At 30.4% G+C, this 22561-nt stretch overlaps 1 protein-coding gene and 1 long non-coding RNA gene across 2 annotated transcripts in view; one reads left to right on the top strand and one right to left on the bottom strand.

The window, feature by feature from the left end:
• LOC143197466 (acid sphingomyelinase-like phosphodiesterase 3b) overlaps positions 1-22561 on the top strand; it is a 449763-nt gene that overhangs the window by 301598 nt on the left and 125604 nt on the right. The gene's annotated exons all lie outside the window — the stretch shown is intronic.
• On the bottom strand, positions 6716-15404 carry LOC143197475 (uncharacterized). The gene is made up of 3 exons (XR_013006008.1): positions 15312-15404; positions 15133-15260; positions 6716-6842 (listed from the first exon to the last, which is right to left on the bottom strand). It is a non-coding gene; the product is annotated as an uncharacterized LOC143197475 (long non-coding RNA).

The following is a 22561-nucleotide window of genomic DNA, read 5'->3' as shown; positions in this document are numbered from 1 at the left end:
TTATGATGAACGTGCAATGCACACAAGAGGAAAAGCCAATGGCCACGCTAGATACGCTGCCACCAAGAGCCAATGCAAACCACTTTCGGTGGCGTTTATGTAGGCTTCAAATTATCAATACATATACAATTACATAATACAGTTACTACATATCAGTTACTTTGGCCACTTTTTTCACGCGTCACTTTCTGGCTTAATGGGGGAAATGGGTGTAGAACGGCATATTTCGGGTCATTTTTGTATTTGTTTAGCCAATTAAGAATACATTTATTTTATTTCTATTTTGAGAATGTAATGTAAGTTTTTTTAAAGTACACAATAATGAAATCGGCTGCCGATTTATGTACACTCTGAAGGTCACAATTTCCATCCCAAACATATTTTTCAAAAAAAATGTTTTTTTAATTTGTGTCGTCTACGTTTACTAAGTATTTAGAATCAACGACTTTTTACAATCTTTTATATTTACATGCAATAAAAAATAGTAAAAGTGATAATTTTTCTTAGTTTCTAGTTCACACATACAACTATGTACATAAAGAAGATATGTGTAAAATTTCATAGCGATTGCTTAAAAACAGTAAGAGCTCGGAGGTACACATATTCGAAAAATGTGTTTTCTAGAAAAGCGTTTGAAAGTTAGAGCAGCAATAGAGGTAAGTTTACGGCAGTAATTGATTAATTTAAACAACTTACTAATTAGTCAGCTATCTCAGGCTACATTGCAGTCCTTTAAAAGCTTCATATATGTCATTTCATATACTCTGCTTCACGTCACTTCTTGCTGGTGTCCTTTTCGAGCTTCTTTACTGTCTAGAGGATTGCATCGGTTTTCTCGGATTATGTGTCGATTGTCAACTTTTTGGACATAACTGAAACTTCCGCTACCACCCAAAGTTCATTCATTAAATAAGCACGCCGCGAAATATGTCGACACCTCAAAAATGTTTAAACCAGAATGTACATATTTTGGAGCCAATCGCCAAACTGTTGAGTTGAAGCTTTCATGCACATTTTGAGTATGACCGTCTAAACATCTCTCGAATAAATCATCTCTCTTCTTCTTCTTTCACTATTTCTTCTTCTTCTTAATTTTCGCTACAGTTACTTAACTGTCGATTCATATACCGATTTCCGTGAAATGATCTTCTACGAGGTCTAGTACTACGTATAGAACCACCACTTTTTATAAATAAAGCGCAAGTTGGAATTGGTTTTAAAATGCAATTAAAAATGCCTATTATTAAAAGAAACAAAGAACATTTCCAATACCGCCCCGTACTACGTAACGCGCCCCACCCATTAGACCGGTGGACGCTCACCAAAACGCTTGTAACTATTAAATTACTTCGAATTTTACTTCAAAATTTTCAGAGTATTCTAAAAGAGTTGTACTATTGATTTATGAAACTAAACTTTTTTTAAGCCTTTACATCTTAAATTATAATTTAAACTTTCTAGTTTCAGTCATAAAACTGTTATGTTTAGTTTAAAGTAATTTAAGAATTACAGCAAACCTACTAGGATACAAGTAAATAATTAAATAGACAAGGATGAAATAAATAAAGATACATTGATAAAAAAATAAACACATGGAGGATAATAAATAGCGAATAGTAAATAGAAAGTAATAAACAAAGAATATCAAAAAAAGTAAATTATAAATGGAGATTTAATAAATAATAAATTAAAATAGGGACTAAAGAGGGAAAACTGGAATATTATGTGAACAAACTCAGCACTTAATAAAACTTAGGTTGGGCGGCACAAACACACAGTAAAATAATAAAGGTATAAATTAATAAAATAAAAATTAATAAAAAAGGTAGTGGCTCTGACTGTCACGTCTTCACAAATCAACCCTTATGAAGTTCTAACGTCCCTTGAGCATATTAAGATATTACGTCTGACAAATACAGTCCACGAAATATTATCTACTATATGTTGCCATTTATGGCAATAATTACTGTTGCTGTGTATCCGCAAAGGCGACAAATCCAACATTTAAAAAGGAGGGACAATCCCGCATTACCAGATCGCTATTCCGAATTATGTATAATTTTCTAGAATGGTAATTGCATTTGTCCGTGTTTTAATAAAAAAATATCTAGAAAATATAAACAAATAAAACTCTCCTTTACAATGTCCAAATTATTTAATAAAGATATTATCAAATATGGGCGGGTATTTTTTTTAGTATTTTAGAATCTCTTTTGTATCATGTAAGTCATATCTAGACTGTACCATCATTGCTTAAAGTGGGTTTCGAATCACAGTCCTTAGAATTAGACCTACTGATTGGCCACTTACCAACTTAGAAATGATCGTTCCAGAGTCTAGTTACTAGGGGATTTTGCATTCTTGTGTTATAGACAACCACAAACATAAATTTACAACCATCAGGGGTGCCAATATAACGGTAATATTAATATCGATAGTTATACTTTTAGTTGCACATTACAATATCGATATTAAAAATACAGGGTGTTTGGCGGAGAGTATCGAAATTTTGTTCTGGAATTTCTATAACCCCATTCACTTTAAACAAGTGATTTTTTCCGGGAAAAGTAGGCTTAGAAAGTTAGAAGAAACAAGAACTTAGAAGAACATATTGTTATAAATAAAAACAGACACTTTATATTCCCCGATTTATCGATAATATTAATCAATTGTACCCCAACGAATTTAAACCCGCGATTATCCCAACAGTAGGAGGATCGCCTTTACCACTGCAATAATAAAACCTTCTTCTGCGAGTATTAATAATGGTTATTGTATACATTTTTCATAATTAATTTATAAAACATCCACATATTTTCGTATGAGCAATGAATTATTCAAAAATTTGTTCGCTAAACTCATCGCTTTGTCATTTTCAATATTAACCTTAATTAGTCATTGTATAATTAATAAAATATATGGGGTTTACAAAGTTACTAGGTGCTTGGAGGAATTCTGATCATATTTCTGAAAATATGGCGACATTATGTTGAAAGAACGACGTTGGTTTGGTAACAATCTAATCATCGATCGTTTCCCGCACTTCTTCTAAATTCCGAAATCGCGTGCGAGCCTAGTTATATTGCATCGATGACAAGTGAAATGGCTTTACGTCTTTTACTCCCTATTGATGAAACATTATCATCACCATCATTTCGACCATCGCACCTGTTTGAAAGTTTGAAAGTTTTTTAAGTGTTTGAATTAGGTTTACGACCATGGTAGTTTATGGCTTTCGTAATTTTTTGGTCCTCCAATACATTCTTTAGTGATGACATCAACATCACCACTTTTAAAAATTTTAAAACAAAACCGAGAACACTTACATACTGCCATATTGCCATCAAAGTTCATTGTTAGTTTGAGGAGCATCAAGGTATAATGAAACAATTTCTCTGTCCAGCTCAATAGCTAGATCTCAACATAACTGAACTGTTATGGGGAATTTCAAAGTCGAAAGCGAGGAGCAGATTTCCATTTCCAACATCATGAAAAAGCAACTGACAGATGAAGTAGTACAAGATTAGGACAACATTACATTGAAAATTATTCAAAAACTTTACGAACATATCGAAACTCCGATTCTGCGAAGAAATGCAGCTGTTTTAAACGCAAATAGTGACCCAGCACATCGTTAATAAATAAAATCTGTGTATATGTCAGGTTTTCATCCCCTTTATTTCTTATATTTATGTATTATGTTGTTATCATTGTCTGTCATTATCTAAAACAAGAACTTTGATTAAATATTCAAACTAAAAAGGTTATTAATAACAGCTGATTTTTAAAAATTACACCGATGTTAATTCAAAACTCTAAAAAAAATTTTCAACTACCAATATGTTATATATAATCATCAAAAATATAGTGCAAATTTGCCAGCGAAAAGGTGTATGTTATAATATTTAAGATATCGAATAGTAATGGTTTAAAATGAATTAATAAGAGTTTGAGATAGTGCTCCTTTTCCAGACACATTAAGAGAATTGCTTCACAATTATTGCACAATATATTTTCCATTTCGATAACAATTTCACTAATAAGGGGTTATGAAATTCTGATTATGTAAGTGTCCTGCAAAACTGATTAATATTCCTCGGTAAAGGAACACCACAAACATATCGGTTATTAAAGGGAAATAATTTGAAATTGAAAATTATAGCGAAACAATCGAAATTGCTATCGTGCCCGTAGAAGTCGGCCATTGGTCCGTCGAAATCAAATATATATGTTCGAGTGGCTTGGTATGGTCTGGTTTAGGCATAATGCAGGGTTCTCGTGTCCCTGTTGTCTATTCAATTTCCTATATTGGCCGAGGCAGCACAGCTGTCTTTAATGCTGAAAATGCGAGCCTCTAGTCAATCGATATGATGCATGCCCTCGTTATTGTCGTTAGTGTTTCATTTTGTCTTTCGTGTAACGTATATCTTCTCTGAAATATTGCCTATATTTTGCTATATTATTGGTATAATATAAACTTTATTTTTCTCTACTTCCGTGTTCTACTTGTTCCTAGTTCTACGTGTTTGTGTATATAATGAAAGATGTAAAATCGATATGTAATGATGACTTATGAAGCGAATTAAATTGACTTACTAAATCGTATTTCTGGTGTCTATAGCTATAAAGCTTAAAACAATTCTACTGGTCTTTATAATTAGCTATTTTGCTTTTGTTCATCGATTATTGATGTCTTTTTATTTCTTCTTAATTTGACGTTTCTGTTCTGATTGTCGACACTTGACTGCTCTGACTGTTCTTTTGCTAATTCTTGTTCTGTTCTTCTTGAAGTTTATGGCTATAGCCACCATAAAGGGTCCTCTACCATGTCTAATTTCTTACACACTTCGTCTAGCCCCGGTACCTGAACCCCCATTATCCGGAACGCTCTAAAACGAGCCGATAAGACATCATTTTTGCTAGCCACTTGTTTTCTGTTTGCTAGGTAGTTTTCTTACCTTGAGACGAGAGTAAAAGACCTCGCCATCCGTGCCTATACAAGTTTCTATTGGCTAGGACTGCACATACGAACTTGTTCTAATGTAACCTGACAGTTTTCACAACTCGCGTCCTTTTCTATCACGCCTCTCGTACCACGGTCTTTGTTGTGGCTAGATGTCATTTTTAGGTTAATTTAGTATTTACATTTTGTTGAGGTAATATAATTGTTTTATAGGCAAAATTAGCAGCAGATAATGCGAAAATAAGTGTATAAGGTATGAATTATTAATAAAATATTATCATTCTATAACACTAATTTTGAAGATTATTATGGAACAAATTATATCTTAAATAATATGGAAACAGAACTTATTTGAAGATTATAATAAAGGCAAGAATGAAATATGGTTATGTTTATATACGATTTCTGTCTATTTGATATTATACTTATATCTTTCTGATTTTACAAATATTTCAAAAGAAGGAAAAAGCTATAACGAAGCTAATGAAGTATCATGAATTTTCAGCACTACTGTAAACAGCGTACTGTAAATATAAGGTGTATTTAATAGAAAGTGGTTGGAATAAATTGATAACATAGTATTTGAAGCTTTGTGATTTATTATTGCTTTTGGTTTCTATAACTCCTCGGAGCAGATAAATAATGACAAATTATTATAAAAGGAAGAATATATATTAAAGGAGCCATAAGAAAAAGATAGCAGGTTATTCGTTTGTATACTTCTTTATTATATTTAGATCGAACTCTTCTCCACACCACCTATAAGGTAGAATTCCAGGCGCGTTTTTTTTTAAATTTTGTGATGGTGTCCCCTGTAGGCCTAATCCACCTTTCCTAAGTATTGATTAATATTCCTGACTGGTATTTACTGCTAAAAATAAAAAAAACAATGAAATAATATATTGCACTTTTAGTAAAACATATTTACTTTTTTACATTTGGGTGCTGGAAAGTATTGCTCTGTTTCCATCTTTCGTTTTCCTTTTAAATCACTTTTTTGTTGAAATCTCTGAAGCATAACCTCTATGTACTTAAGTATTTGACTTTGTAATTGTTGATCGATTGATTTCAATGTGTTAATTATACTGAAAACTCTGTTGTCAAAGTAATTTTCTGTCATTGGTTCTTTCGCTTCTCCCTTTATATCTTTTTTTGCAAGATTCTTCTAGTTTCTTGTTTGTTCTTCGATTTAATTACTGACTGCTCTCCTAGAGCACTTGCTACATTACCTGCAAAGTAATTAGTGCCCATTTTCTCTTCATGCATACGTACCAAATGCACAATCTTTCAGAGAGTATTCTTTATCATATACTCTGGACAGCTACAGACATACCTATGCATTTCAATTTTACTTCCATTATTCTATTCATAAAACTCACAGTAAAATCTTCTTTTTTATAATACTATGCATTTCACTTGGAACAAAAACCATACTAACATAAAGCACAATTATAAGACAAATGATGGAAATGAGTTGATGTAGTGTTTTTTTTAATAGGATAGATCATCGTTATTAATGATATTTATCCTTTGCATTTGTGGGTTATCTATTTGTCTTACGTCTGACAAAATTCTCTTGTTACACCAGATTTCAATTTTTCAATAATAATATTTTTCTCAGATTTGAGAGGTTATCTTTACAATAATCTTCAAATAAGTTCTGTTTCCATATTATTTAACATATCCATTGTTCAATAAAAATCTACAAAATTAGTGTTATAAAATGCTAATATTTTACTAAAAATTCATACGTTATACCAATATTTTCGCATTATCTGCTGCTAATTTTGTGAATGAAATAATTATTTGAACTCAACAAAAGACGTAAATATAAAATTAACCTAAAAATGGCCATAAATATCCTTTGTTCCATAACAATCTACAAAATTATGTTGTTATGAAATGATAATATTTTATTAATAATTCATACCTTATACACTTATTTTCGCATTATCTGCTGCTAATTTTGCCTATGAAATAATTATATTACCTCAACAAAATGTAAATAAAAAAATTACCTAAACGTGACATCTAACCGCAACTAAGACTATGGTACGCGTGGTAGAAAAGGACACGAGTTGTGACAACTATCAGGTTAGATTAGAACAAGTGCGCATGTTTAGTCCTAGCCAATAGAAACTTGTATAGGCATGAATGGTCTTTTACTGTCGTCTCCCATTATCCGGATCGCTCGAAAACGAGCCGAAGAGACATCTTTTTTTCTAGGCATATGTCTTGTGTTTGCTGGGTACCTTTCTCGTCTTGGCCTAGCTTCACCAGACATTCGATACAGTGCGATATTTCATATTGTCTCAAGTCAAAATTATTTTTTCATGTCACAAATTTTATCAAAATCAGTTAAACGATCTAATAAATTAAACAAAGTTTATACAAAGAAAAATTTATACAGAGAAAAAAAAATTTCGTAAACTTAAAGTAAAATGATATTCTTAAACATAAATAAATATAATTACTATTATTAAATGTAAAACTAATACGAAGAAAAATTAATTTTTAATAGGTTTCAACAAATATATATTGAATTAAAACACCCAAAAAGTTGATAAAAAGAGGATTTACTTAATGGTTGCTAAAGTAATATAAAAACAGTCTTTATCTACTTACAAATATATTTTTTGTTCAAATATATTGATATTACATTTTATTAAACTGCATACAAGTTTATAATTTTAAAGTTGATAATAAATTATTAGTTTATTTGGTTTTGCTAAATATGGTGCCAAGATAACTTATTTTTATTAATTTCCAGTCAAAATTATTTTATCATTAATCAATTACAGATAGTTTGATTTAAACATAAATAAATAATCCATAGAATAGAAAATCTAAATGTCGTTATGTTACTATGTATGTTTTTATTTTACATAATTTAAATATCGTATCAAACTATATATTTATATGACATATGGCACGTATATCACCAAAACGTAGAAGGTCAAACATTTATTACATTTATTAAAGTATTTAAATATATTAAGGTAACTTGATTTAAAAATATATACTTCTCCATCAAATGTTTACTGATATATATGTTTTAAGGAATATTTTTATTCAACTTCCATTCGGTAACTTAAGTTTTTTTTTACTCAAAGAACTAATTGCACGATTTACCTTAACTGTTTGATATAAAAAAACGACCAAAACAAATAACGTGTTGTATTTCAACCATCGAACATCCTTTCCATTAGACGGAGTGTGTATGTTTTAGAATGATCGATAAAACATATATCTTCCTCATACATCCCAAAACCTAAACAAACTACTCAACTGACATATTCTCCTTCGTTTTTGTTTACCCAACACTTTCCGCCGAAAATTTAAAGGTTTCTACTTCAATAACAGGCGGCTGTGCTCGTGACTGCTTTGATAAGAAACAATTGTAATCCTACATGATATTCTAAATTTATTGATATATTATAAATTATGTATTGTGTAGGACAGAATTAACAATTAATATTAGCTTAATAATATTAGTTATACAGGGGTTCACATATTATTATTCAGCATGGAAAAATCTAGAGAGGTTATCAAATCATAATTAAATAGTTCAATCCTTTATGAGTCTGTTTTTGTTTCGTTAGGCATATTAATTTGGCTAAAACGATCTGAAGCTATAAAATATTATTAGAATAAAGTAATTGTCTTCGACATGAGGTAATACAAACTGGAAATTAGATCATCTCTATTTATGTCAATATTACAAGACCACGAAAAGAGTTTAAAATTTAGAATCAATATACACTAGTGTTGGGAACAATCAACTAAAATCGACTATCTACTGTTCAGTAATTGACTAGGTTTTACTATCGACTATTTTAGTCGCTATTTTTCGTTTGACTGTTTTTTCTAGTAACTGTTTTTAGTCGCTATTTTCGGTCCGACTGATTTTCGATTCTACTAGTTCATTTGACTGATTTTAAACAATGTGGCTGTATCGTCCTTGTTACGACCTTAATGAGAAAGTAATGCGCCGAACTTATGCTTATATAGATTTATATGTAATATATGTGGTTTTATGTTTCTTTTTTGTAGTTTGCTTGTGAATAACTATATATTGTAAATTAATAAAGCAGCATTATGGAACGCTAGTTTTCGAGGGCAAAAAAATAATACGTAAAAAATATTACTTTTTTGATAAATTTTCACGATTTTTGTCCAAGCCTCTTGTTTGTCGAAAAAGATTTGAAGAATTTTTTACAGTAGCAGTTGTTAAATTTCTTTCAAAAATATTAACCGTAAAGAGATGAATAAAGTATATTAAATATTTGTAATAAATACATTTTCCGATAGGAAAATTCTACTTTAATATTCAACAATTTATTTTGTTGGCTATTAAGAAGAACACCACAGTTTTTATTTGCTAACGAATGGACTATCTCAACAGAATATGTTCAACTTTTAAAGCCCATTGAAATAATGACCACCGAGTTATTCGGTGAAAGACATCCCAACGATGTCTTTAATTATACGGTTAATAAGAGGACTGCAACATTCTATCAAATCCAGGAATTTAACAAGTGAACGGGGAAAAAATGACAAAATTGTGTATTAGATGTCAACAATAAAAGACTGGCAGTTTTAGAAATGAATATGATATGCGGGAAATCCACATTTTTAGATCCTAGATTTAAAAAAGCAGGATTTGGTAATGCAAATAATACTGAGGCGATACAAAAAGTTATTACCAAAGAGGTGTCTTCCATTCTAACTTCAAAAAATACAAATATAATTCCACATCTCGAAATTCAAGACAAAACTACTGACCAAGAATGTATTGGCATCTGGAGATATTTTGATAAAAAATGGCTAGAATGAAAGAAATAATTACTCCAAGTACTGCAGCAGCTTTACAGATTTAGCAGTATTTGGAAATTCCATTTATTAGGCGTTTAGAAAACCCATTGGATTTTTGGCAAACCCCTAAAATGAAACTATCTGTATATCAGTTACACGTAAAATATTCCTCTATACCCGCAACATCTGTCCCCTGGGAACGAGTTTTTTCAAAATCTGAGCAAATAATTAACGATCGAGTAAATCACCTCAAGGGAGAAAAGTTGAACATGATAATATTCACAGTAATTTAAAAATATTTCCGTTCAAAAATAAATGAAACTTTTATTTAAAAAGTGTTTGGTAGCTATTGTACAGTCATTTTTAGTTTCATTATGGATTAAATTTTTCATTGATTAGGTATATGTTTACATTTTATTTAGTAGTTATGGTTATTGAAAATATTTAATTTTTAGGTTTTATTTAAGTTGTATTGTACTATTTATATTTATTATGCTATGTTATTTAAAAATAGCAATTGATATATTAAAACAGGTTAAAACATTGTGGTGTTATTATTTAATTTTTTTTACACATCCACGGAACATTCATTATAAACGTAATCCTACTTCCTTTAAAATTATATTATTTATTACATGATAATAGAAATTAGTTTTTTTTCCTTTTTTTAAGTTATCAGGTGAATGAATATTTGTCTCGCTTATACTACCATTGAAGAATATAAAGACATTTAAAATTAACTGCTCCAAGCATTGATCTCCGTCATTTCCTATCTCACATTTTATACAGACAAGAATTCGTACATCTTCGTCTGACATCACGAATGGAAAAAAACACAGTCGGACCGTGCATTTTACTGAAAATATTAATTACTATTTTCAGTCGCTATATTTTTGACTATCGACTGTTTCGACTGCTTTTAGTCAATAGTTCCCATCGCTAATATACCCGTTTGAATATTGTAAAGGAAATTATAGCAGATTTTTCCAACAAACTTTAAATATGCTAATTCGATAATAGTCATCCATAGATGATTTAATCACTTTTAAACATCACCTTAAAACTTATAAAGCGCTAACATAATATTACTAGAACTGCAATTTGGGAGAAACCGTGTTTTTCCTCCTTAAAAACGCCTATATTACTATATATGTTACATTCTAAACATATACAATTTATATGCAATTTTCGTAAAATCATTAAAGAATGGTATAACTCGTGGTTGAATTCAACGGAGTCACAGCAGAAATCATATTGAAAAGAAGAGGTAGTAAACATTACTAAAACTATCCAGGAATAAGTCTCCTGTCAATAGTCGTAAGATTAATTATGAAAACCATGTATATGACACTTCAAAGAGTTCACGAAGAATCAAGTCCAGAAGAGCACATGAGATTTAGATGAAACAGCTTCGATAATATATGGATTAAGATCATATAAAGCTAACAGAAAAATAACAAGACTAAAATTATCCTAGACTAAGCGCAGTTGTGGTGGGGTCGATTGTCAACTATAGCGAGATTTAGCGTTGAACAATATTTATTCTGTAAATATATATATTTATAAATCCAGCAGCACCAATACCATAACATGGATCATTGATGCAACCATACACACGCACATATTATAATACATCAGCATGTCAATAATTCGTCGCATCTCGCAATGCAGCGCATCAATTTTGGATTTTCTTCTTCTAAATTCCGAAATCGCGTGCGAGCCTAGTTATATTGCATCGATGACAAGTGAAATGGCTTTACGTCTTTTACTCCCTATTGATGAAACATTATCATCACCATCATTTCGACCATCGCACCTGTTTGAAAGTTTTTTAAGTGTTTGAATTAGGTTTACGACCATGGTAGTTTATGGCTTTCGTAATTTTTTGGTCCTCCAATACATTCTTTAGTGATGACATCAACATCACCACTTTTAAAAATTTTAAAACAAAACCGAGAACACTTACATACTGCCATATTGCCATCAAAGTTCATTGTTAGTTTGAGGAGCATCAAGGTATAATGAAACAATTTCTCTGTCCAGCTCAATAGCTAGATCTCAACATAACTGAACTGTTATGGGGAATTTCAAAGTCGAAAGCGAGGAGCAGATTTCCATTTCCAACATCATGAAAAAGCAACTGACAGATGAAGTAGTACAAGATTAGGACAACATTACATTGAAAATTATTCAAAAACTTTACGAACATATCGAAACTCCGATTCTGCGAAGAAATGCAGCTGTTTTAAACGCAAATAGTGACCCAGCACATCGTTAATAAATAAAATCTGTGTATATGTCAGGTTTTCATCCCCTTTATTTCTTATATTTATGTATTATGTTGTTATCATTGTCTGTCATTATCTAAAACAAGAACTTTGATTAAATATTCAAACTAAAAAGGTTATTAATAACAGCTGATTTTTAAAAATTACACCGATGTTAATTCAAAACTCTAAAAAAAATTTTCAACTACCAATATGTTATATATAATCATCAAAAATATAGTGCAAATTTGCCAGCGAAAAGGTGTATGTTATAATATTTAAGATATCGAATAGTAATGGTTTAAAATGAATTAATAAGAGTTTGAGATAGTGCTCCTTTTCCAGACACATTAAGAGAATTGCTTCACAATTATTGCACAATATATTTTCCATTTCGATAACAATTTCACTAATAAGGGGTTATGAAATTCTGATTATGTAAGTGTCCTGCAAAACTGATTAATATTCCTCGGTAAAGGAACACCACAAACATATCGGTTATTAAAGGGAAATAATTTGAAATTGAAAATTATAGCGAAACAATCGAAATTGCTATCGTGCCCGTAGAAGTCGGCCATTGGTCCGTCGAAATCAAATATATATGTTCGAGTGGCTTGGTATGGTCTGGTTTAGGCATAATGCAGGGTTCTCGTGTCCCTGTTGTCTATTCAATTTCCTATATTGGCCGAGGCAGCACAGCTGTCTTTAATGCTGAAAATGCGAGCCTCTAGTCAATCGATATGATGCATGCCCTCGTTATTGTCGTTAGTGTTTCATTTTGTCTTTCGTGTAACGTATATCTTCTCTGAAATATTGCCTATATTTTGCTATATTATTGGTATAATATAAACTTTATTTTTCTCTACTTCCGTGTTCTACTTGTTCCTAGTTCTACGTGTTTGTGTATATAATGAAAGATGTAAAATCGATATGTAATGATGACTTATGAAGCGAATTAAATTGACTTACTAAATCGTATTTCTGGTGTCTATAGCTATAAAGCTTAAAACAATTCTACTGGTCTTTATAATTAGCTATTTTGCTTTTGTTCATCGATTATTGATGTCTTTTTATTTCTTCTTAATTTGACGTTTCTGTTCTGATTGTCGACACTTGACTGCTCTGACTGTTCTTTTGCTAATTCTTGTTCTGTTCTTCTTGAAGTTTATGGCTATAGCCACCATAAAGGGTCCTCTACCATGTCTAATTTCTTACACACTTCGTCTAGCCCCGGTACCTGAACCCCCATTATCCGGAACGCTCTAAAACGAGCCGATAAGACATCATTTTTGCTAGCCACTTGTTTTCTGTTTGCTAGGTAGTTTTCTTACCTTGAGACGAGAGTAAAAGACCTCGCCATCCGTGCCTATACAAGTTTCTATTGGCTAGGACTGCACATACGAACTTGTTCTAATGTAACCTGACAGTTTTCACAACTCGCGTCCTTTTCTATCACGCCTCTCGTACCACGGTCTTTGTTGTGGCTAGATGTCATTTTTAGGTTAATTTAGTATTTACATTTTGTTGAGGTAATATAATTGTTTTATAGGCAAAATTAGCAGCAGATAATGCGAAAATAAGTGTATAAGGTATGAATTATTAATAAAATATTATCATTCTATAACACTAATTTTGAAGATTATTATGGAACAAATTATATCTTAAATAATATGGAAACAGAACTTATTTGAAGATTATAATAAAGGCAAGAATGAAATATGGTTATGTTTATATACGATTTCTGTCTATTTGATATTATACTTATATCTTTCTGATTTTACAAATATTTCAAAAGAAGGAAAAAGCTATAACGAAGCTAATGAAGTATCATGAATTTTCAGCACTACTGTAAACAGCGTACTGTAAATATAAGGTGTATTTAATAGAAAGTGGTTGGAATAAATTGATAACATAGTATTTGAAGCTTTGTGATTTATTATTGCTTTTGGTTTCTATAACTCCTCGGAGCAGATAAATAATGACAAATTATTATAAAAGGAAGAATATATATTAAAGGAGCCATAAGAAAAAGATAGCAGGTTATTCGTTTGTATACTTCTTTATTATATTTAGATCGAACTCTTCTCCACACCACCTATAAGGTAGAATTCCAGGCGCGTTTTTTTTTAAATTTTGTGATGGTGTCCCCTGTAGGCCTAATCCACCTTTCCTAAGTATTGATTAATATTCCTGACTGGTATTTACTGCTAAAAATAAAAAAAACAATGAAATAATATATTGCACTTTTAGTAAAACATATTTACTTTTTTACATTTGGGTGCTGGAAAGTATTGCTCTGTTTCCATCTTTCGTTTTCCTTTTAAATCACTTTTTTGTTGAAATCTCTGAAGCATAACCTCTATGTACTTAAGTATTTGACTTTGTAATTGTTGATCGATTGATTTCAATGTGTTAATTATACTGAAAACTCTGTTGTCAAAGTAATTTTCTGTCATTGGTTCTTTCGCTTCTCCCTTTATATCTTTTTTTGCAAGATTCTTCTAGTTTCTTGTTTGTTCTTCGATTTAATTACTGACTGCTCTCCTAGAGCACTTGCTACATTACCTGCAAAGTAATTAGTGCCCATTTTCTCTTCATGCATACGTACCAAATGCACAATCTTTCAGAGAGTATTCTTTATCATATACTCTGGACAGCTACAGACATACCTATGCATTTCAATTTTACTTCCATTATTCTATTCATAAAACTCACAGTAAAATCTTCTTTTTTATAATACTATGCATTTCACTTGGAACAAAAACCATACTAACATAAAGCACAATTATAAGACAAATGATGGAAATGAGTTGATGTAGTGTTTTTTTTAATAGGATAGATCATCGTTATTAATGATATTTATCCTTTGCATTTGTGGGTTATCTATTTGTCTTACGTCTGACAAAATTCTCTTGTTACACCAGATTTCAATTTTTCAATAATAATATTTTTCTCAGATTTGAGAGGTTATCTTTACAATAATCTTCAAATAAGTTCTGTTTCCATATTATTTAACATATCCATTGTTCAATAAAAATCTACAAAATTAGTGTTATAAAATGCTAATATTTTACTAAAAATTCATACGTTATACCAATATTTTCGCATTATCTGCTGCTAATTTTGTGAATGAAATAATTATTTGAACTCAACAAAAGACGTAAATATAAAATTAACCTAAAAATGGCCATAAATATCCTTTGTTCCATAACAATCTACAAAATTATGTTGTTATGAAATGATAATATTTTATTAATAATTCATACCTTATACACTTATTTTCGCATTATCTGCTGCTAATTTTGCCTATGAAATAATTATATTACCTCAACAAAATGTAAATAAAAAAATTACCTAAACGTGACATCTAACCGCAACTAAGACTATGGTACGCGTGGTAGAAAAGGACACGAGTTGTGACAACTATCAGGTTAGATTAGAACAAGTGCGCATGTTTAGTCCTAGCCAATAGAAACTTGTATAGGCATGAATGGTCTTTTACTGTCGTCTCCCATTATCCGGATCGCTCGAAAACGAGCCGAAGAGACATCTTTTTTTCTAGGCATATGTCTTGTGTTTGCTGGGTACCTTTCTCGTCTTGGCCTAGCTTCACCAGACATTCGATACAGTGCGATATTTCATATTGTCTCAAGTCAAAATTATTTTTTCATGTCACAAATTTTATCAAAATCAGTTAAACGATCTAATAAATTAAACAAAGTTTATACAAAGAAAAATTTATACAGAGAAAAAAAAATTTCGTAAACTTAAAGTAAAATGATATTCTTAAACATAAATAAATATAATTACTATTATTAAATGTAAAACTAATACGAAGAAAAATTAATTTTTAATAGGTTTCAACAAATATATATTGAATTAAAACACCCAAAAAGTTGATAAAAAGAGGATTTACTTAATGGTTGCTAAAGTAATATAAAAACAGTCTTTATCTACTTACAAATATATTTTTTGTTCAAATATATTGATATTACATTTTATTAAACTGCATACAAGTTTATAATTTTAAAGTTGATAATAAATTATTAGTTTATTTGGTTTTGCTAAATATGGTGCCAAGATAACTTATTTTTATTAATTTCCAGTCAAAATTATTTTATCATTAATCAATTACAGATAGTTTGATTTAAACATAAATAAATAATCCATAGAATAGAAAATCTAAATGTCGTTATGTTACTATGTATGTTTTTATTTTACATAATTTAAATATCGTATCAAACTATATATTTATATGACATATGGCACGTATATCACCAAAACGTAGAAGGTCAAACATTTATTACATTTATTAAAGTATTTAAATATATTAAGGTAACTTGATTTAAAAATATATACTTCTCCATCAAATGTTTACTGATATATATGTTTTAAGGAATATTTTTATTCAACTTCCATTCGGTAACTTAAGTTTTTTTTTACTCAAAGAAGTAATTGCACGATTTACCTTAACTGTTTGATATAAAAAACGACCAAAACAAATAACGTGTTGTATTTCAACCATCGAACATCCTTTCCATTAGACGGAGTGTGTATGTTTTAGAATGATCGATAAAACATATATCTTCCTCATACATCCCAAAACCTAAACAAACTACTCAACTGACATATTCTCCTTCGTTTTTGTTTACCCAACACTTTCCGCCGAAAATTTAAAGGTTTCTACTTCAATAACAGGCGGCTGTGCTCGTGACTGCTTTGATAAGAAACAATTGTAATCCTACATGATATTCTAAATTTATTGATATATTATAAATTATGTATTGTGTAGGACAGAATTAACAATTAATATTAGCTTAATAATATTAGTTATACAGGGGTTCACATATTATTATTCAGCATGGAAAAATCTAGAGAGGTTATCAAATCATAATTAAATAGTTCAATCCTTTATGAGTCTGTTTTTGTTTCGTTAGGCATATTAATTTGGCTAAAACGATCTGAAGCTATAAAATATTATTAGAATAAAGTAATTGTCTTCGACATGAGGTAATACAAACTGGAAATTAGATCATCTCTATTTATGTCAATATTACAAGACCACGAAAAGAGTTTAAAATTTAGAATCAATATACACTAGTGTTGGGAACAATCAACTAAAATCGACTATCTACTGTTCAGTAATTGACTAGGTTTTACTATCGACTATTTTAGTCGCTATTTTTCGTTTGACTGTTTTTTCTAGTAACTGTTTTTAGTCGCTATTTTCGGTCCGACTGATTTTCGATTCTACTAGTTCATTTGACTGATTTTAAACAATGTGGCTGTATCGTCCTTGTTACGACCTTAATGAGAAAGTAATGCGCCGAACTTATGCTTATATAGATTTATATGTAATATATGTGGTTTTATGTTTCTTTTTTGTAGTTTGCTTGTGAATAACTATATATTGTAAATTAATAAAGCAGCATTATGGAACGCTAGTTTTCGAGGGCAAAAAAATAATACGTAAAAAATATTACTTTTTTGATAAATTTTCACGATTTTTGTCCAAGCCTCTTGTTTGTCGAAAAAGATTTGAAGAATTTTTTACAGTAGCAGTTGTTAAATTTCTTTCAAAAATATTAACCGTAAAGAGATGAATAAAGTATATTAAATATTTGTAATAAATACATTTTCCGATAGGAAAATTCTACTTTAATATTCAACAATTTATTTTGTTGGCTATTAAGAAGAACACCACAGTTTTTATTTGCTAACGAATGGACTATCTCAACAGAATATGTTCAACTTTTAAAGCCCATTGAAATAATGACCACCGAGTTATTCGGTGAAAGACATCCCAACGATGTCTTTAATTATACGGTTAATAAGAGGACTGCAACATTCTATCAAATCCAGGAATTTAACAAGTGAACGGGGAAAAAATGACAAAATTGTGTATTAGATGTCAACAATAAAAGACTGGCAGTTTTAGAAATGAATATGATATGCGGGAAATCCACATTTTTAGATCCTAGATTTAAAAAAGCAGGATTTGGTAATGCAAATAATACTGAGGCGATACAAAAAGTTATTACCAAAGAGGTGTCTTCCATTCTAACTTCAAAAAATACAAATATAATTCCACATCTCGAAATTCAAGACAAAACTACTGACCAAGAATGTATTGGCATCTGGAGATATTTTGATAAAAAATGGCTAGAATGAAAGAAATAATTACTCCAAGTACTGCAGCAGCTTTACAGATTTAGCAGTATTTGGAAATTCCATTTATTAGGCGTTTAGAAAACCCATTGGATTTTTGGCAAACCCCTAAAATGAAACTATCTGTATATCAGTTACACGTAAAATATTCCTCTATACCCGCAACATCTGTCCCCTGGGAACGAGTTTTTTCAAAATCTGAGCAAATAATTAACGATCGAGTAAATCACCTCAAGGGAGAAAAGTTGAACATGATAATATTCACAGTAATTTAAAAATATTTCCGTTCAAAAATAAATGAAACTTTTATTTAAAAAGTGTTTGGTAGCTATTGTACAGTCATTTTTAGTTTCATTATGGATTAAATTTTTCATTGATTAGGTATATGTTTACATTTTATTTAGTAGTTATGGTTATTGAAAATATTTAATTTTTAGGTTTTATTTAAGTTGTATTGTACTATTTATATTTATTATGCTATGTTATTTAAAAATAGCAATTGATATATTAAAACAGGTTAAAACATTGTGGTGTTATTATTTAATTTTTTTTACACATCCACGGAACATTCATTATAAACGTAATCCTACTTCCTTTAAAATTATATTATTTATTACATGATAATAGAAATTAGTTTTTTTTCCTTTTTTTAAGTTATCAGGTGAATGAATATTTGTCTCGCTTATACTACCATTGAAGAATATAAAGACATTTAAAATTAACTGCTCCAAGCATTGATCTCCGTCATTTCCTATCTCACATTTTATACAGACAAGAATTCGTACATCTTCGTCTGACATCACGAATGGAAAAAAACACAGTCGGACCGTGCATTTTACTGAAAATATTAATTACTATTTTCAGTCGCTATATTTTTGACTATCGACTGTTTCGACTGCTTTTAGTCAATAGTTCCCATCGCTAATATACCCGTTTGAATATTGTAAAGGAAATTATAGCAGATTTTTCCAACAAACTTTAAATATGCTAATTCGATAATAGTCATCCATAGATGATTTAATCACTTTTAAACATCACCTTAAAACTTATAAAGCGCTAACATAATATTACTAGAACTGCAATTTGGGAGAAACCGTGTTTTTCCTCCTTAAAAACGCCTATATTACTATATATGTTACATTCTAAACATATACAATTTATATGCAATTTTCGTAAAATCATTAAAGAATGGTATAACTCGTGGTTGAATTCAACGGAGTCACAGCAGAAATCATATTGAAAAGAAGAGGTAGTAAACATTACTAAAACTATCCAGGAATAAGTCTCCTGTCAATAGTCGTAAGATTAATTATGAAAACCATGTATATGACACTTCAAAGAGTTCACGAAGAATCAAGTCCAGAAGAGCACATGAGATTTAGATGAAACAGCTTCGATAATATATGGATTAAGATCATATAAAGCTAACAGAAAAATAACAAGACTAAAATTATCCTAGACTAAGCACAGTTGTGGTGGGGTCGATTGTCAACTGTAGCGAGATTTAGCGTTGAACAATATTTATTCTGTATATATATATATATATATATATATATATATATATTTATAAATCCAGCAGCACCAATACCATAACATGGATCATTGATGCAATCATACACACGCACATATTATAATACATCAGCATGTCAATAATTCGCCGCATCTCGCAATGTAGCACATCAATTTTGGATTTTAGTTTAAAACGTGAAAAATCTCTAATTAGTATCACTAATGTTTTGAAGAATATTGCAGACATTTGGCAACAGCCCACTACTACCAACCTAATTTTATAGATTGATATCATTACTTGTTCCGATGCATCAGAGAGCGTTCTATCTCTTGACATTACCCTCACTTACCTTCAAGGGTGATACACAGATTTTAATGGCCTCCAACTTTTCGATACCACTTTTGTAGTACGATTTGTGCTTTGTTTCAAAATAGGCCTCAATTACGTCGATCACTTCTTCATTCAAGGAAAATTTCATCCCAGTAAGCATTCTTTTAAAATCTGAGAACAGGAAATAGTCGCTGGGAGCCAGATCTGGAGAATACTGTGGATGAGAAAGCAAATCGGAGCCCAATTTATGGATTTTTGCGATCGTTTTCACTGACTTGTGACACAAAGCATTCTCTTCATGAAGCAGCACTTTCTCATTCTTCAAGTGCGGCCATTTTTCGGCGATTTCGTCCTTCGATAATACTATATAATAGTCGCTGTTGATGGTCCTTCCTTTTTCAAGGTAGTTAATGATTAAATTATTCCATGCGCATCCCAAAATACAGACGCCATAAGGAGCGGGTTCATTGTGTGCATCCCACTCGGAAGACTGTCAATTCGACTTCGGAGTAAAATGATGGAGCCGTATTTCAACCATTGTCACATATCGACGTAAAAACTCGGGTTTATTGTGCTTGGTCATCTTCAAACACCGCTCCGAATCATCAACTCGTCGTTGTTTTGGTCAAAAATGAGCTCATACTTTGCACAGAGCTTTCTTATACCCAAATATTGGTGAATTATATGATGTACACATTCAGTTGATATCTCTAGAGCGTCTGCTATTTCACTCAATTTTAAATCAATTCGGTAATTCAAAATCATTTTGGTGATTTTTTAAATGTTTTCGTTGGTAACAACCTCTTTTGGATATGGTAATATGTGTTGGGTATATTTTTAACAACAGCAGTACTGATTACTTACGCTTACAAAACCTGAAAAATGAAGGTAAAGAAACATTATGTTATGACAATCCATCTTTTAAAAAATCATTTTTTAAAAAATTTCGAAAACGATATATAGATATATTTTTTTAATATTGATATTTCGAAATATCCATATTTTTCTCTGTGGCCGACACTCCTACGCCATCCAAGCCAACAAGCCCCGCTTGTTAATAATTGTTTATGGTATTAGTATTTTTATATATAAATGGACAACCTTCAGGCCTTAAGATGCTTTGGTTACTTATATTTTACTTAAAATATAACTCAGCTATAAAACAACCTCATCAGTTTTAAAGATCGACATATTCAACAAACAATGGAGGATATTTTTTTACAAGCTCGATGCTCGTCTCCCCCACATTTCTTTTGTTTACGAAACATATAAACGGCATTACGCATAATAGGATGTTTTATATGTTTTCGTTAGAGGAATTTCATTTTCAGCGGCAGCTACGAGCCACTTCGGGCTTTCGTTTCGTTTTGTTTACGTTCTTTGCTCGACTCGAAACTTTAACCGGTGTTTTCCGTAGGAAACATGATATATTTTCAGATTTGTTTCGATAATATTTGATCAATACAGCAAATGAAAAATAGGACTTTCGTTTAAGACCTTTTTTTTACAAAAACGTGTAAAATTTCGATATAGTAAAAAATAATAAATATAATATTTTAGCATCCAATAATACATCGATTCTAAGAAATAGTTTTATTTCTTACTAGATAAAATACAAATGTTCAACAAAACATTATATTGGTCACAATTTTGATAATAAACAAGGTATTACAACGGTTATTACAATAACATTCGGCTATCAATTACTTCAACAACATACTATTCAAGAAATCCTAAGAAACTATATTCTTTCTAGTCAAGGCGCCTGTATTTATATCCAAAAGTGTACATCTCAGCATTCCCATCGCCTGGTCCCGATACCACGCCCGCCTCGATGAGCAAATGAGTTAATCAGGTGCCCTTTACGTAATTCCTCAACAATGCCGTTCTATATTTTCTTACACGATATTTTGATATAGATGTATATAAACAATTATAACATTTCAACCTTGAATATATTATTAGATTTCTGGAATCTAATTTAATAAGATATATAGTATATTCTTGACTTTAATATATACCATACTTATAATCTAAATAAAATAAATAAACAAATATGTTATCGAATATAATTTATTTTAACATTGTAATATATCTAAGCCATATATTATCGAAGAACTCAAAACTACAATTAATTAGAGTTGTTTTATTATATTTGCATTGAACTTTATTCCACACTAGTATACGTAGAGTTCTAGGCGCATTTTTTATGTAGTGGTATTCCCCGAATGTCTAATCCATCTAATTTACAATTGTATATCTGAATAATGTATTTTGCTTTCATTACAGAGCATACTTACCATTTAGATTCAGTTCTTGTTTCCTTCGATGCAATATTGTATTGTAGAGTCATTTTGGTATTACTGTATTTCTCCTTAGTTTATTTTATCATTACCTGTATACATCTTTCGTGATAAGACTAGATTTAGTTACCGCATTTTCTTTAATACATATGCCATATCTACAAAAGAGTTAGTATTATTTTTCTCCTCATAAATTTTAACCAAA

The sequence above is a fragment of the Rhynchophorus ferrugineus genome, unplaced genomic scaffold (genome assembly GCF_030347505.1).
Source record: "Rhynchophorus ferrugineus isolate W39M unplaced genomic scaffold, kcgeb_rfMv2 rfM1, whole genome shotgun sequence".
NCBI classification, from domain to species: Eukaryota; Metazoa; Arthropoda; class Insecta; order Coleoptera; family Curculionidae; genus Rhynchophorus; species Rhynchophorus ferrugineus.
The sequence above is the reverse complement of the archived record's forward strand: the minus strand, read 5'-3'. Positions and strand labels throughout refer to the sequence as shown.